This window comes from Ursus americanus, chromosome 21 (genome assembly GCF_024610735.1).
Source record: "Ursus americanus isolate L20-20 chromosome 21, mUrsAme1.1.p, whole genome shotgun sequence".
In the NCBI taxonomy this organism is placed as follows: domain Eukaryota; kingdom Metazoa; phylum Chordata; class Mammalia; order Carnivora; family Ursidae; genus Ursus; species Ursus americanus.
The window spans coordinates 57,012,739-57,029,915 of NC_142147.1; the positions used below are offsets into that span (position 1 = coordinate 57,012,739).

At 46.5% G+C, this 17,177-nt stretch overlaps 2 long non-coding RNA genes across 5 annotated transcripts in view; one reads left to right on the forward strand and one right to left on the reverse strand.

Moving 5' to 3' along the window:
* The first annotated feature begins 7,116 nt into the window (after positions 1 to 7,116).
* Positions 7,117 to 12,368, forward strand: LOC148108341 (uncharacterized). Its single transcript, XR_015720836.1, has 5 exons — positions 7,117 to 7,548; positions 7,857 to 8,106; positions 9,511 to 9,680; positions 11,073 to 11,440; positions 12,240 to 12,368. It is a non-coding gene; the product is annotated as an uncharacterized LOC148108341 (long non-coding RNA).
* LOC123777430 (uncharacterized) overlaps positions 12,261 to 17,177 on the reverse strand; it is a 50,453-nt gene continuing 45,536 nt past the window's right edge. For 3 of the 4 annotated variants that reach the window (XR_015720827.1, XR_015720826.1, XR_015720828.1), the window contains one exon: positions 12,262 to 12,348. This is a non-coding gene — a long non-coding RNA (uncharacterized LOC123777430). Of the gene's footprint in view, positions 12,349 to 12,793; positions 13,125 to 17,177 lie in introns of all 4 variants that reach the window. The other variant, XR_015720829.1, reaches the window with a different exon arrangement.

Consider the following 17,177-nt stretch of genomic DNA (forward strand, 5'->3'; position numbering starts at 1 on the left):
CATAGATGAGAGAAACCATATGATAATTGTCTTTACTTATTTCACTTAGTATTATCTCCCCAAGTGCCGTCCATGTTGCAGCAAATGTTGAGAAATTGTTCTTTTTGATAGCTGAGTAATATTCCATTGTATATATGGACCACAACTTCTTAATCCAGTCATCTGTTGAAGGGCATCTCGGCTCCTTCCACGATTTAGCTATTGTGGACTATGCTGCTATGAACACTGGGGTGCATATGGCCCTCCTCTTCACTACGTCTGTATCTTTGGGGTAAATACCCAGTAGTGCAATGGCTGGATCATAGGGTAGCTCAATTTTTAACTCTTTAAGGGACCTCCACACTGTTTTCCAGAGTGGCTGTACCAACTTGCATTCCCACCAACAATGTAGGAGGGATCCCCTTTCTCCACATCCTCTCCAGCAATTGTTGTTTCCTGCCTTGTCCATTTTTGCCATTCTAACTGGCGTAAGGTGGTATCTCAGTGTGGTTTTGAATTGAATTTCCCTGATGGCTAATGATTTTGAACATTTTTTCATGTGTCTGTTGGGCATTCGTATGTCATCATTGGAAAAGTGTCTGTTCATATCTTCTGCCCATTTTATGATTTGTTTATTTGTTTCTTGTGTATGGAGTTTGAGAAGTTCTTTGTAGATCTTGGATACCAGATTTTTATCTGTAGTGTCATTTGCAAATATATTCTCCCATTCGGTGGGCTGCCTCTTAGTTTTTTTGACTGTTTCCTTGGCTGTGCAGAAGCTTTTTATCTTGATGAAGTCCCACAAGTTCATTTTTTCTTTTGTTTCTCTTGCCTTTGGAGATGTGTCATGAAAAAGGCCGCTGTGGCCGATGTCGTAGAGGTTGCTGCCTATGTTCTCCTCTAGGATTTTGATGGATTCCTGTGTCACATTGAGGTCTTTCATTTATTTGGAGTTTATCTTTGTGTATGGTGTGAGAGAGTGGTCAAGTTTCATTCTTTTGCATGTAGCTGTCCAATTTTCCCAGCACCATTTATTGAAGAGACTGTCTTTTTTCCACTGGATGTTTTTTCCTGCTTTGTCAGAGATTAGTTGCCCAAAGAGCTGAGGGTCCATTTCTGGGTTCTCTATTCTGTTCCATTGGTCTATGTGTCTGTTTTTGTGCCAGTACCATGCTGTCTTTGTGATCACAGCTTTGTAGTACAGCTCGAAATCCGGCATTGTGATGCCCCCAGCTTTGTTTTTCCTTTTCAACAATCCCGTGGCGATTCAGGGCCTTTTCTGGTTCCACACAAATTTAAGGACTATTTGTTCCAGTTCTTTGAAAAATGTCATTGGTATTTTGATCAGGATAGCATTGAAAGTGTAGATTGCTCTGGGTATAATAATTTTTATTATGTTAGTCACCATACTGTATATCCTTAGTTTTTGATATAAAATTCCATGATTCATCACTTGGTATAACACCCAGTGCACCATTCAATACATGCCTTCCTTACTACTCATCACCGGTCTATCCCATTCCCCCCCCTCCCCTCTGAAGCTCTCAGTTTGTTTCCCAGAGTCCATAGTCTCTCATGGTTCATTCCCCCTTCTGTTTATGCCCCCTTCATTCTTCCCTTCCTTCTCCCAATTTCATTTTTCCATTTTTCCATCACCATTTATTGAGGAGACAACCCTTTCTCTATTGTGTGTTCCTGCCACTCTTGTGGAAAATCAGTTGACTGTAAATGTGTGGCTTTATTTTCTGGGCTCTCTATTCTGTTCCATTGGTCTCATAGGTCTGTTTTAATGTCTGTACCATACTGTTTTAATTGTAGCTTTGTAATATGTTTTGAAATGCATTGTGATGCCTCCAGCTTTATTTTTTATTGATAGCTTGGGTTATTCAGGGTCTTTTGTAGTTCCACACAAATTTTAGGATTCTTTTTTCTATTTCTGTAAAGAATGCCATTGAGTGATTTGTGTTGTTTGTTTTACCGTTTAAGATCTTCGATCACATTGGGTAGTATGGAAATTAACAATATTCTTCCAAAAAATGAACATAGAATTGTCTTTCCATTTACCTTCTTAAGTTTTTTATAATTTTCAGTGTTATAAATCATTCACTTCCTGATTAATTTTATTCCTAAGTATTTTTTTTTTCTCACTAGGGTGAATGGGGTTGTTGTGTTAATTTCCTTTGGGAGAGTTCATTGTATATAGAACTGAAACTGATTTTTGTATGTTGGTTTTGTATCATGCAATTGTATTGAATTCGCTTATTAGTTTTAACAGGTTTTGAGTCTTTAGAGTTTCCCATATGTATGATCTTATCATCTGCAAACATAATTTTACTTCTTGTTTTCCAAAACGGATGCCTTTTCTTTTTCTTGTCCAATTGCTCTGTCTAGGACTTCCAGGACTGTGTCGAATAGAAGTGGTGAGGGTGTGCATTTTTGCCTGTACCAGAACTAGTGTTAAATATTTTGGTAACCGCTGGTTATGATGTTAGCTGTGGGCTTTTAATATATGTCTTTGATTGAATTTTTGAGTATTTTTATCATTAACGGATGTCCAATATTCATGAAGTGCTTTTTCTGCATCTATTGAGATGATCATATGCTGTTTGAATCTTTAATTTTGTTAACGTGGTTCATCACGGTGATTGGTTCCTGTTGAACCATCCTTGCATCCCAGGGTTCAGTCCCACTTGGTTATGGCGTGTAATCCTTTCAATATGCTATTAGATTTAGGTTTTCAGTATTGAGGATTCTTGCATTTGTAGCCATTAGAGATACCGGCTTCAAGCTTTTTTGCTTGCAGCGTCTCTATTGGCTTTGGTACCAGGGTGATGCTGGCATCATGAAATGAGTATCAGAGTATTTCCTCTTCTGTGTTTTGGATGTGGGTAAGAAAGACTGGTATTGATTCTGTGAAGCTTTGGTAGAATTCACCCATGAAGCCATTTGGCCCTGGGATTCTCTTTGTTGGGAAGTTTCAATTACTGATTCAATCTCTTTATTGGTTGTTGGACTCTTGAGACATTCTGTTTCTTTCTTGAGTCAGTCTTGGTAGGTTATGTTTTTAGGAATTTATCCATTTCTTCTACGTTATCCACTTAGTTGGTAAATAATTCCTCACAATAGTCTCTTAGGATCCTTTTTATATCTGAAGCATCTGTTGCAATGTCTCCTTCCTTGTTCATTTCTTTTTTTTAAAAAAATATTTATTTATTAGAGCACAAGCAGGGGGAGATGCAGAGGGAGAGGGAGAAGCAGGCTCCTCACTGAGCAGGGAGCCCGACATGGGGCTTGATCACTGGACTCTGGGATCACGACCTGAGCTGAAGGCTGACACATAACCAACCGAGCCACCCAGGCGCCCCTCTCCTTTTTCATTTCTGACTTTGAGTCTTCTCTCATTTTCTTAGTTGAAGGGTTTATCATTAAAAAAAAAAACACAGTTCTCAGTTTTGTGCGTTTTTTTTTTTCTATTGTTTTCCTGTTCTCTATTTTATTTCTGGTCTGATTTTAATTTCCCTCCTGTTAACTTTGAGCTTAGTTCTACTCTTTCTAGTTTCTTGAAGTGTAAAGTTAGTTTATTTTATAATTTTCTTCTCTTTTAATGTAGGCGTTTATCACTATAAACTTCTTAGTGCTACTTTCTTAAAGATTTTATTTTTAAGTAACCTCTATACCCAGCGTGGAGCTCAAACTCACGACCCTGAGATCACGGGTTGTACACTCCACTGACTGAGACAGCCAGGCACCCTTCTTAGTGCTAGTTTTGCTGCATTCATAAATTTTTATTTGTCCAAAGATATTTTTTAATTCCCTTTTGATTTCCTCTTTGGTTCAATGATTGTTCAAGAGGCTGTTGTTTAGTTTCCATTCGTTTGTGAATTTCCCAGTGTTTCTCCTGTTATTGACTGCTGGTTAGTTTGTTTTAGAGTTTTTATTAAGATCCAGTTAGTTAGCCTGTAGTGTCATGTTAGCTTCAGGTGCACAATACAGTGATTCAGCACTTCCACACTGTCGTGCGTGAGAAAGTACTCAGGTGGTCTTTTTTTTTTTTTTTTTTTTAAAGATTTTATTTATTTATTCAACAGAGATAGAGACAGCCAGCGAGAGAGGGAACACAAGCAGGGGCAGTGGGAGAGGAAGAAACAGGCTCATAGCGGAGGAGCCTGATGTGGGGCTCGATCCCATAACGCCGGGATCACGTCCTGAGCCGAAGGCAGACGCTTAACCGCTGTACCACCCAGGCGCCCCATCAGGTGGTCTTGATCTTACAGCTGCTTTAAAGATTTATTTATTTGAGAGACAGAGAGGACACACAAGTGGGGCAGAGGGAAAGGGAGAGGGAGAATGTGAAGCAGACTCCCCACTGCATGTGGAACCTGATGTGGGGCTCAGTCCCATGACCCACAATATCATGACCTGAGCCACCCAGGCACCCTGAGTTTGATCTTAAATGTAAGACCTGCTTTCTGACCTAAGATGTGCTCTATCCTGGAGACTGTTGCATGTGCACTTGGAAAGAATATGTACTCTGTTGCTCTTGGGTAGAAAGCTCTTCACCCTGTTCTGTTCCGTTGATCTGTGTGTCTGTGTCTTCATGCTGACAGCTTTGTAACGTAGCTTGAAGTCCAGCATTGTGATGCCACCAACTTTGGTTTTCTTTTTCAACGTTCTTCTGGCTATTCAGGGTCTTCTCTGGTTCCATACAAACTTTAGGATTATTTGTTCCAGCTCTGTGAAGAACGTTGATGGTATTTTGAGAGGGATCGCATTGAATGTGTAGATTGCTCTGGGCAGCATAGACATTTTAACGGTGTTTATTCCAATCCGCGACCATGGGATGTTTTTCCATTTCTTTGTATCTTCCTCAATTTCTTTCATAAATGTTCTGTAGTTTCTAGAATACAGATCCTTTACCTCTTGGGTTAGGTCTATACCTAGGTATCTAAAGGTTTTTGGTGCAGTTATTGTAAGTGAGATAGACTCCTTAATTTCTCTTTCTTCTGTCTCCTTGTTGTATAGAAATGCACATGATCTCTGTGCATCGATTTTATATCTTGCGACATTGCTGTGGAAAGAACTGAGATGTCCGCCGACAGATGAACGGATAGAAAAGGTGTGGTACATATAGACAATGGAATATTACTCAGCCGTCAGAAAGGATGTATACTTATCATTTACATCAGTGTGGATGGAACTGGAGGGCATCCTGAGCAAAATAAATCGAGCAGAAAAAACAATTGTCATGGTTTCAGTCATATGTGGAATATAAGAAACAGCACAGAGGACCATGGGGGAAGGGAGGGAAAACCGAATGGGAAGTCATCAGAGAAGGAGACGAATGAGAAACTCTTAACTATGGGGAACAAACTGAGGGTTGCTGGGGGGAGGTGGGTGGGAGGATGGGGTGACTGGGTGATGGGCTTTAAGGAGGGCACGTGATGTGATGAGCGCTGAGTGTTACAACTAAGGAATTATCGAGCTTTACATCTGAAACTAACGTGCTATATGTTGGCTAATTTAAAGTTTTAAAAAAGCTCTAGATTTGTTAGGTCCGTTCGGTCTGTAGTGTTCAAGTCTGCTGTTTCATTACTGATTTTTTTACTGTGCTCAGTTGGCACCATATAATACATCATTGGTTTGTGAGGTAGTGTTCAGTGATCCATTGGTTACAAATGACACCCAGTGCTCCCCACAACACGTGCCCTCCTTACTACCCACCGCCCGGCTACCCCACCCCCACCCCCTCCCTTCTGTAACCTCCGTTTGTTTCCCGGAGTCCGGAGTCTCTCATGGTTTGTCTCCCTCTCTGATTTCTTCCCAGTTTTCCCTCCCTTCATTACTGATTTTTAAAATGTGAGATTATTTTAAAGCTGTGTGCACATATCACATAATGGAATCAAAGGTATATTACAGCATTTCAAGGAAGAAATATTACGAGCAGCTCATTGACAATGAGGTTGAGGCTAAGCCGAGTTAAATATCCCGTCCAAGATTGTGCAGCACGTTCAAGGGACAGGAAGTCAGGCTCCCCTGTGTGGGTTCAAAGCTTCCCCCCACCGTGGTGCTTTCAGTAAAACCAGCTGGTGGGGGGGGCACAGGATGTTTTTATGGACCTACTATGTATGGAAACTCACCGATGAATGAGGTACGTGATGTGTTCCCATGTTAAGACTGACAAAATTGAAGCACAGAGAGTAGGTCACGTGTCCAAGGCCTGTCGTTATGGAGTGATGCATTGGGAAAATTCCAGTCCTGTCCTGAGAACTTCAACGTACTTTTCAGGCAAAACCAGAACTGACCTCGTCTGTCAGCTGTCTCGCTCGCCAGGGTAGGGAGAGAAGCAGATTCAAAGTCGTATCTGCTCTTAACCGCTACCTACATTTACAGCTGATACGGTTTGGGAGAAGCCTCCTCCACCATCACTGGGGCTGCAGACGGGAGGTCACAGCAGAGGAAATCCGGGAGCCCACGGTGCTCAGTAGAAAACAGCGTGTGCTCGTCTAGTGCCGGGTCGTCCTGGAAGTGGTCGAGACAAGGGTCTCTAGGATGGGGGACAAGGTCTCTATGCGTTGTCAGGGCCCCTAAGACCAGAAGGTGAATTGATTGTCTGCAAGCTGCGGATGCCTGGAGAGATCTGTCTCCTCCGTACGGAGGAATCCAGGCTTGACCCTGTGGACAAGTGTCCGTGTCAGGCACTGTGGTCGGTCTCTCTGCAAAGCCCATTCCTGCACTTCTGAACGTTCTGGTTTCGGGGCTTGGCACCGCAAAGGCAAAAAGAAACCACTGGACTGTAGTTTTCTGAGCTAGATCCGGGCTTGGGGAATAGGTCCGCGAATTTGGGGGTTCGTTATGAAGAGGCTCTCGGCTTTCACCTGGGATCTAGATCAAGGTTCTCAGCGTCAGTAGATTGACCCTCGTGACAAGATCTTTCTTTGTTGTGGGAGGACGTGCCTTGTGGGGCGTTGAGCAGCACCCCTGCCTCTTACCCGCCAGATGCCAGTAGCGGCAACCCTTCCTCCGGTTGTGACAGCTGAAAGTGTCCTCAGACAGGGCCAACTGTCCCCTGGGCCTGCAGTCAGCCGCTGGCACCGAGTGTCAGTGGGAGCGGAGGCTCGACCACCAGGAGCGGGTGTGTGCTGTGGGGTGATTTGGAAAGGACTCGCATGGGGGCTGACTCCAGGCAAGTGTGAGTTGGATAAGCGAGTGGAAAACTCGCACCAAGGCTCGAAGGATTTGTGTCCCTCGCCCCGTCAAAGAGATGTGTTCAGCTGATGAGGCTTGGGGGGCACGACGTTAAACTGCTGTACGTCACAGAAACAGCTAAGTTTCCTCGTCAGACGAACTCTCTTTGGATCTTCCATCTTGGCCATTTTGCATCTTCTGTCTTCCACAGATTGTTTTACTCGGATTCTTTTCCGAAAGCATGGTTCCAGCTGGTTCCAGGAAAGTAGGCTCCGTGATGGCATCGCTTGAACAACTTCGAGACCCAGCCAGGGGACTGAGAACTCGCAGAACTAACGAAGAAGCCAACGGATTCAAAATAACTGCTAACCCCAGATCGAGCAGGTAGGATTTCGTTCCATGGGACGGATGAGGATGATTATGACTTTTATGACTTTCTGTTTGAAACACTGCTGGCTATTTCCTGTTTTGATTTCCAGACTTAAAAATAAAAACTTCTCTTTTAAGCTATCTATAACTTAGAGCAGTTTGATAAATGCTTCACATCTGTTTACACTGAGTAATTTATCTTTTCTCCCTACCTGATCCCCCCAGAATTTGGAAACTGTGAGTGCGTGTTCTAATTTTCATGGCAACATAGTTATTTGCGTAAGTTCAATAAAAATCTCTTCTCTTCTTGGAACCGGACACAGTTGGAAACCAGTTGGTTAAAGTACCGAGGCCGTGACTGGAGTTTCATGTTTGAGGATGACGTGCATTGAGCCAGATACGGCCAGACAACTAGAAGGAACCAAAGCGGACTTTAAGGATCAAAGTCCTGCTTGGAGAAACCAGCCTCTGCCCGGTGTATGGGGCTCCCCACCTTACGGGTCAGTAAGGAACCTCGGGATATCTGGAGACCTTGAGAAGAGAGGAATTCACCCCAATCTATAGGTGTTGCAGGTAAGGCCCCATGGCAGATTCTCGGCTTGGCTTCCCGGCCTCGAGAGGCTTTTAAAAATCCAATCTGAGGGGCGCCTGGGTGGCACAGCGGTTAAGCGTCTGCCTTCGGCTCAGGGCGTGATCCCGGCGTTATGGGATCAAGCCCCGCATCAGGCTCCTCTGCTATGAGCCTGCTTCTTCCTCTCCCACTCCCCCTGCTTGTGTTCCCTCTCTCGCTGGCTGTCTCTATCTCTGTCGAATAAATAAATAAAATCTTAAAAAAAAAAAAAATCCAATCTGAGGGGGGCGCCTGGGTGGCTCAGTCGATTAGGCGTCTGCCTTTGCTCAGTCATGATCCCAGGGTCCTGGGATTGGGTCAGGATCCCCGCTCAGCGGGGAGCAAGCTTCTCCCTCTGCCCCTCCCCCTACTCTGCTTTCTCTCTCTCTTTCTCTCTCTCTCAGATGAATAAAATCTTAAAAAAACAAATATCCAATCTGAGATTGCTATGAAAACTTGCAGCAGAGCAAACTCCAAAAAAAAAAAAAAAAAGCCCTATCTGATCACTCTTCTTGCTGCACTTATGTAAATAATCAGTTTTCTGAAATCGGGCTGATTTTGCAAACAAAGTAGACGAACATTGATTATCTTTGATGGAAATGAGTATTCGTAGAGAGGTTTTGTTGTGGTTTGGTTTGGGTTTTTTTGCTTTGTCGTTTTTTGTTTTTTGTTTTAATGGAAAGCAGTAATGCCTGCCTGTGGGTTCTGTCTGGAGCATTCTGCCAGTCCTTACGGAATCTCGAATTCGAGTTTTCCCCAATATCCAGCTGCAAGTCTATCCTGAGAACTAATGCACTTTTCAGGCCAAACCAGAGCTGAGACCCTGTTTTTCAGGTCTGACTTTTTAAGGTCTCTTTTTCCTTTTTGTCTTACAATCATGAGAACAAAAGCTGTTCTTTTCCTGAAGCTGAAGGTAAACAACTTAATATAAACGTAAAAGGAAACTTAGGACCACAGTGACACCTGGCAGGCTTCCTGCTGCTCACTGTATGAGCCGCTCAGAAAGTTCATCTGCTGCCTGACGCCATCAAGAGACACTCTAAGTGCAAACCAGGAACATTCTTCAGATGGCCACTGCCCTCCCCGCTGCACATTTGAAGATGTGTCACGCTTGTTTACAAATCTCACTGGCTGCCCTGTGGACTCAGAAACTCGGTTTCTGTTCATCTTTTATGGTCCTAAAAACTCCCCTCTTTAACAACGCCTGTTAGTATCATCCCGCAAATATCGTCTCTACCAAGTCCAAGTTCAGCTGGTCCTTAAGAAGACAACCGAATGAGAAACTGGGCTGTATTTTTCAAAGGAAAGAATCTTTTTTCCTTGAACAAGAGGGGGGCTGACAAAGATTCTCTGCTTGACCTTTTCAGGTTCCTGAACCTTCTCCTGTACCCTTCTGTGCACGTCCTTGTAAAACCTAGATTCAGCAAGAACCCGCATGCTGGATATCTGCTCACCTCCATACCTGATGGGGTACTTACCCCCCATCTTCCAGGTGACGTCTGATTGACCTTCCTGCCTTCCACAAGGATCTGATCTGGTAGGTGTAGCCAGACCCCCTCTTACCGCAGGTCTCTCCCCTCAGTAATTTCTACCTACTGCCCCCCGTCCCCCGCTGCAAATACCCACTTGCTCGTGTTGAAGCAGGGTTCAGATCGCTCTCTCCCCCCACTGTGAACTCCCATCCAGTGGACCCCCCCCCCCCCGATGCTCCTGATGAAATCCTGCTTTACCATCTTGAACACAGGTCATGAAACGTGTTTTTCTCTAACAGACCTGCTGGCGGTGAATTCCGGCGGTGTTTGTGGAGCGGGGGATGGGCACCGACGCCCCCGGTCAGTAGCGGTGCCCCTTTCCCCAAGATTAAAGGGTTTTCTTTTTCCTCAGTTGAGCTAGGAAAGGAGGGGATGATTTTTCTTGTGATGGAGCATTACGGTTCAAAGGAAAGCGAAAGGAAGCGAACATCGCAGGAGCCCAGTCCCTGTTCTCGCCGAACACAGGTGCCGCTGCGGCTGCCTGTCCACCGAACACAGGCGGCGCCCCTGGAAACCTGGCGCGAGAGGCTTCCCGCAGCGCATGTCCCCGTCGGCCCTGCTAACCCGGCTCCGGGCCATCTGGAGGGGGAGGGGCTGCTGAGGGGCGCTCAGTGAGAGGCAGCTGGGAGCCCCAACCGCGTCTACACTGGGGTCTCCGAGACTCCCTCTCCGACCGGGCGCGCCTCCCGCAGGCCTGCTGTGTCCGTCCCCAGGGTGTCCCACGAAGGACAGTTCTTGGGGCTCCCTCCGTGAGAGCGATGGGCGTCTGGTGCGTTTCGTGGAGAAGCAGCCTGAAGGCGGTGTAGACGTCATTTTTCCACTCCCCCCCACCCCAGGGTTTTCCCACCACCCCGCCCGTCTGTGCGCTCTGCCGTCACAGGCTCTGCGCTGCTCTAGCCGAGCTCCTGCAGCAGGCGCCCCGGGGTGCGCCCCAGTGAGTGCCTGCGGACCCCCCTCTTCCCCTCCGCGAGCCCCCTTCGGTTTGGGGCTAGCTGTCTAGAGTGCAGCCCCAGCTCTCTGCAGTCGGAGGTTTGTACAGCTCTTTCTCGTCACAAGCCGGGGCGGGAGCAACGTTCTCTCTCCCTCTCGGCGGCGCAGGGCTGAAGCCAGATGTCCCAGAACCCCTTTTTCCAGGGGGCAGCGGTGGGCCGTTCGGACCGGGGCTGCTCTTACTCCCCCGAGCTGTCCTGCGAGGGGGCCGGGAGGAGACAGGGCAGCGGGGGCGTCAGAGGGACTCTGCCGGTGCTCCCAGGCTGCAGAGACGTGCCAGGGGGTCTGGCTTGCAGCGACCAGTGTGTCCTCTGCCGGAAGACCCTCGGTCTCCTCCGTCAGGTGCTGTCCGCTGCCCTTAGTCCGGTGCCGCCCGCTGTTTACTCCTCCGGGGTCTCTCCGCCCAGGTTCCAAGCTCGTCCGGGTCTGCGCGCTCGGCCGGCTGCCAGATTCCTCCTCCTCAGCTCCCACTCCGGAGGGACGACCGGCTCTGCGCGCCAAACACGGCGCTTTACCTGTGTCAGCTGCTGAGCTCAGCCGTTCTGGCAGCTTCTGCGGCCAATTTAAAGGGATCATTCCACCCAAATTCAAGACGTGAAGCCAGCAGTCCGGGAGCTTCACTGAAACCCAGGGCTGCGTTGAGATGTCTGGTCCACCCTCGTTGGAGCGGATCCCAGCACGCTCCCGTTACCCCAGTGCGGAGCCCTGCTGCTCTGCCCGGGGCGAGGGCTTGGTGAGACACGACGACGCCGTCACCCCGAGCGGCTCGGACCAGGTAGGAGGAGCGTGCGCGCGCGGGGGTTCGGGGTTCGCGCAGGTAGGAGGAGCGTGCGCGCGCGGGGGTTCGGGGTTCGCGCAGGTAGGAGGAGCGTGCGCGCGCGGGGGTTCGGGGTTCGCGCAGGTAGGAGGAGCGTGCGCGCGCGGGGGTTCGGGGTTCGCGCAGGCGTGGGCTGGTCTGTGTGCTTGAGGGGAGGCTGCTCTTCGGCGGCCCGTGCGCATTTCATGAGGAAATACGTTTCTGCAGCAGCCGGGAGATAATAGTGATCATGATATTGTCTGGTAATAAATAACAGGTGACACCTGCCTAGAACTTGAAATGTATAAAGAACTGTTTTGAGGGCTTTATATGCTTCATGGAGTTCAGTCCTCGCAGGAAATGGATGAAATCACTAAGAAGGTTAATATTTTACCAAATGATGAAAAATAGGGATTTTCTATGATTATGCTAACATAATAAAAAGTAATAACTTTAATTTGTAAAAGTTTCCTCAAGAACGTAAGTTTAAAACTCCAGTTGTTTTCAAATGACAGAATGACCTTCCTGAATTTACATCATGGCAATTGCTGGATATTAATCAGATCAATCAAAAATAAAACACTGCAGTATTGTCACACTTTTTAAAAAGATTTTATTTTTAGAGGGGGCAGAGGGAGAAGCAGACTCTCCACTGAGCGGGGACCTGGACGCAGGACTCGATCCCAGGACCCCGGGATCATGACCCGAGCAGAAGGCAGATGCTTAACTGACTGAGCCACCAGGCGCCCCTCACATTAATTTCTGATTCGTCTTTCAGGACACGATTGCCGAAGTGTCTGATGCTGAAGACTGAGAAGGCACCTCAGTGTCTGGAGTACAGGTGCTGCTTATGTTAATAAAGGTAAGTGTGGTCACACGTGGAACTCCTATGGAAAGAAGAACTGTCCTGAGAACCACACCATTAAAGACAGGGCCTGGGTCGTATTAATTTTCTCTATTTAGCTCGTAAATAAAGGGGTGGATTAAACAGGAGAAGGGGACCAGTCTGAGAGATGTATAGGACTTGTGGGCTTGGAGAGCAGTTGGCTGGGGGGGCGGGGGAGGGCTACGAGGAGGTGAAGACAGAGCATTAATCTGATACTGTGTCTACTTAGACGGAGATTTGAAAAGGAGCAGGACAGAGCAAAGGGATACTGGTTTCCCACAGTGAAGTGGGACTCACTTATAAAGACATTCATTCTAAGGGTCTAAATTTAATATCCATTAGCCAACAGAGTACATCATTACTTTCAGATGTAGGGTTCAAGGATTCATCGGTTGTGTATAACACCCAGTGCTCATCACATCCCCGCTACCCCATCCCCCACTCACCTCCCTTTCCGCAGCCCTCAGTTTGTTTCCCAGAGTCAAGAGTCTCTCATGGTTCGTCTCCCACTCTGATTTCTTCCCCTATGATCCTCTCCCTCGTTTCTTAAATTCCACATGAGTGAAAGCATATAATTGTCCTTCTCTGCTTGACTTACTTCCCTTAGCATAATCCCCTCCAGTTCCATCCACGTCGATGTAAATGGTAAGTAGTCATCCTTTCCGATGGCTGAGTAATACTCCACTGCATATATGGAGCACATCTTCATCCATTCCCCTGTTGAAGGCATGTCGGCCCCTTCCACAGTTTGGTTACTGTGGACATCGCTGCTGTGAACTGGAAAACAGTACGGAGCTTCCTCAGGACGTGACGAACAGAGCTGCCCTACGACCCAGCAATTGCACTACTAGGGATTTACCCCAAAGATACAGATGTAGTGAAAAGAAGCCTTTTATCTTGACATGGTCCCAATGGTTCATTTTTCCTTTTGTTTCTAGGGCTCTAAATTTGAACTGAGAAAACCAAAGCGCAGGGAGCACCTGGCGTGAAGGTAGGATTTTGGATTCTTCAGCTTTCCGGGCTCTTTCAGATAAAAGCTCTGTCCGCCTGGAGGTGGAGTGTGCGGGAGAGGAGGACCGAGAGCAGATATTACATAGTCAAGATGATGGTGGCCCATCTCAGACTGACGGGCTCGGGGCACTCGGGGAACCTCTCACAATGTTAACGTAACACACACACAATGACTGTCCCCGTTGTCTCACACCCAGGAGCGCACGGAGTGACTGAGCTGGGCTGCTGGGGGAGCGTAACTGGGGCCGTACTGTCCCCAACTCCGCCAGGTCCCCCTGGATCGAGTCTACCTCTTGGCCGGAAGTCCTCAGAGACCAGGACGGACCGTGTCTTCTGACTGCAGACATCTGCCCCACGTCCGGGTCCACCTCCAAGGTGAGTCGGTGCTCGGCCCCTCGAAGGACGCTGAGGAAGTTCTGTCATTTGATAGGATGATGAGTCGACCAAGCACCCCACATGCACAGCGTGTCTGCCCCTCCATCCGCCGCCGTAACTGACCGATGAGGACACTGTCTTGGGAACCCAGAGTGCAGCTCAGAATGTTCGCTCAATGCGGGGACGCGTGGCGGCCGTTACCAGTCAGTCACACTCGCCTGAGGTTAGGCTCCTTCTACCGTCCTTAGAAGTAAAGAAGTGCTGTCGGGGGAGGAGAGCTGGAAGAGCAGACGGACGACGGGCAAGATTCAGGTTCTCTACCCCCAGCTGCTCTGAACAGAGGCGCAGTCCGAGTCTGGGAAAGGAGGAAATGCGCAGCCCGAGGAGAGAGACAGAGACAAACGTCTAGGCTGCATGTTGGTAAAATCCTTGTTGTTTCAGGTCATTTATAGCCTCAGGAATCCAAGAGGTCACGACATCTTCTTACCGCTTGTTGCAAGGATTACCCGCCCAGAGGACTTTGTGTGAACACTCGAACTGCTTTGCCCAAGGTGATGGTGAGAGGAGTCGAGACCTTTTATTTTTAAATGTGGAATGATAACAATTGCTCTGTGTCAGAAATTCAACTCATGTCTGCATTTTTTTAAAAACAGTGAATCTATGATCCGTGATTGTTTAACGTTTGCTTAATGTCCTTAGTGGGAAGGCAAAGCTCATGTCCTTCTCGATTTTTATTCGAAGAATCTTTCCATCTGTGAAGGACTTATTTTAAATGACTGAACATACATTCTTTACTTCTGTACTTTTCAATTCTTTCTGTGGCCTCATCTTTTCCCTGAACTTTTTTTTATAATATTTTTTTATTATGTTAGTCACCATACAGTACATCCCTGGTTTTTGATGTCAAGTTCCATGACTCATTAATTGCATATAACACCCGGTGCTCCATGCAATACGTGCCCTCCTTACTACCCATCACCAGCCTATCCCATCCCCCACCCCCTCCCCTCTGAAACCCTCTGTTTCCCAGAGTCCACAGTCTCTCGTGGTTCATTCCCCCTTCTGTTTACATGCCCGACTTGAATTCTTTATTGATAGAGGTCGTTGCTTTATAAAAGTTTTTATTCAGGACTTATTAAATTGTGCCCTTCTCCTTGGCATTTTTCTGTGGAGAAGTTGTCAGAGGCCGTTTATTATCCTGTAGCTCTCTGGTTTGATTTTGGATAACTGTGTCGTTCCAGGGCTGCTCTCTTTTTGACCATTTGGGACGGAAAGAGGCTTTTTCTCATCTAGATCTATGAGAAGGTTTTCGAAAGGGCCTGGAAGCTGTGTTCTTATGACTCAGGGATTTCTGTGAGAGTTGTTGGCCTTTTTCCACAACCGATTTCTTTAATGGGTAGTTCGGAATCCAAGCGGACTCTTCTCTTTGACACCTACCCCACGTACGGAGTGCTTCCTGCAAATAGGACTGACCCGTGCGTTTCTTCGCTCAGCTAGGACTCCTGTATTTCTTGGAATCAACGTAGAACGAGGCCTCTACCCGCCGTCAGTCACGTTGCGTCTATTGCCAGCAAGGTCTTACGGCTTCGTTTTTCAGGGTGTGTATTTCACCCTCAATAAGGTAATTTGCTGAGGTTTCTTTTTATTTTTTTACATTTTTGGAATATTTTCAGACACAGATTTGTAACTGAATACCCAGATAGAGCAAATATTAACCTATTTCATAAGAATTATATTATGATCATAGAAAATCAACATTTAAATACGGATTCCCTGCTATCAATCACCGGAAGACGCCTCACATTTCACCAGTTGACACTGATGTTCTGTTTCTGCTGTTCCTGGGTCCAGCCCCACATCCCACCTCGCATGTAGCCATTCTGTCTCTTTAGAATTCTTTAGGCTGAAACAGGGCTTGTTTCTAGCATCTTGACGCTTTGAAAGGGTACCGTCTAGTTATGGTGTAGAATGTCCCTCAGTCTGGGGTCTCTGATCGTTCCTCACTGAAATTCAAGATCCACCCTTTTGGCAAGATGTGTGTGCTTCGTCTCATCAGGAGTCACATAATCTCTATTTTACTCTTTACAAGTGAAGTGAACTGTTCGTTTGGCTAAGGTGTTACCTGTGCTGTTTCTCCACTATGAAGATTTTCTATTTTAATATCAATGTGTCTCATGGAGAGTTAGCGATTGTCACTGTTAGAACCTGTTGAAGTTTCTTGTCGGAAACAGTTACGACTATGATGTGTCCTTAGTGGTTGGTTCTATATCCATTATTCTTACTAAATTTACTTTATTTCCTATTGATCAGTATTAAGTTCGTCTGTAACGCTGTCTCACATTTGGCCTCCTCACCAGCGATGTGTGAGGGGCTCATGTCCCCATCTGTCTTGCTACCCGAATGTGGGGTTTTACTTGTTCGTTTTCTGTCAATCTGATCGGTCAATAACGGTATCCTTGAGAGGTGGAGGGGGGACGGTACAATGTCGTCCAGAGTGAGAAGACACCTGGAGACTGAAAAATGATGCAAGCTACTCCCTACCATTTACAGAGCTTCTTAAAAATTTATTTAAATTCAATTAGCCAAACCATCACTGGTTTTTGATACACTGAACTGGTGAATCGTTGAACATTGTAACACCCAGTGCTCATCAAATCATATGCCCATCACCCAGTTATCCCATTCCCCCACCCACCTCCCTTCCTGCGACCCTCAGTTTGTTTCCTGGAGTCAAGAATCTCATATGGTTTGTCTCCCTGATTTCTTCCCATTTGGTTTTCCCTCCCTTCTCCTATTGTCCTGGGCACTATCTCTTATACTCCACATATGAGTGAAACCATATAATTGTCTTTCTCTGCTTATTTCACTTCGCATCAGACCCTCCAGTTCCATCCATGTTGATGCAAATGGTGGGTAATCGTTCTTTCTGAGGGCTAATATTCCATTGTATATATGGACCACATCTTCTTTATCCATCTGTTGAAGGGCATCTTGGCTCCTTCCACAGTGGATAATGCTGCTATGAACATTGGGGTGCAGGTGCCCCTTCTTTTCACTACATCTGTATCTTTGTGGTAAATACCCAATAGTGCAATTGCTGGGTCACAGGGTAGCTCTATTTTTAACATCTTGAGGAACCTCCATACTGTTGTCCGGAGTGGCTGTACCAACTTGCATTCCCACCAACAGTGTAAGAGGGATCCCCTTTCTCCACATCCTTTCCAACATTTGTTGTTTCCTGCCTTGTTAATTTTTGCCATTCTAACTGGTGTAAGGTGGTATCTCATTCTGGTTTTGATCTGAATTTCCCTGAGGGCTAGTGATGTTGAATATTTTTTCATGTGTCTGTTAGCCATTTGTCTGTCTTCTGCCCATTCCTTATAGATCTTGGATTCCAGCCCTTTATCTGAAATGTCATTTGCAAATATCTTCTCCCATTCTGTG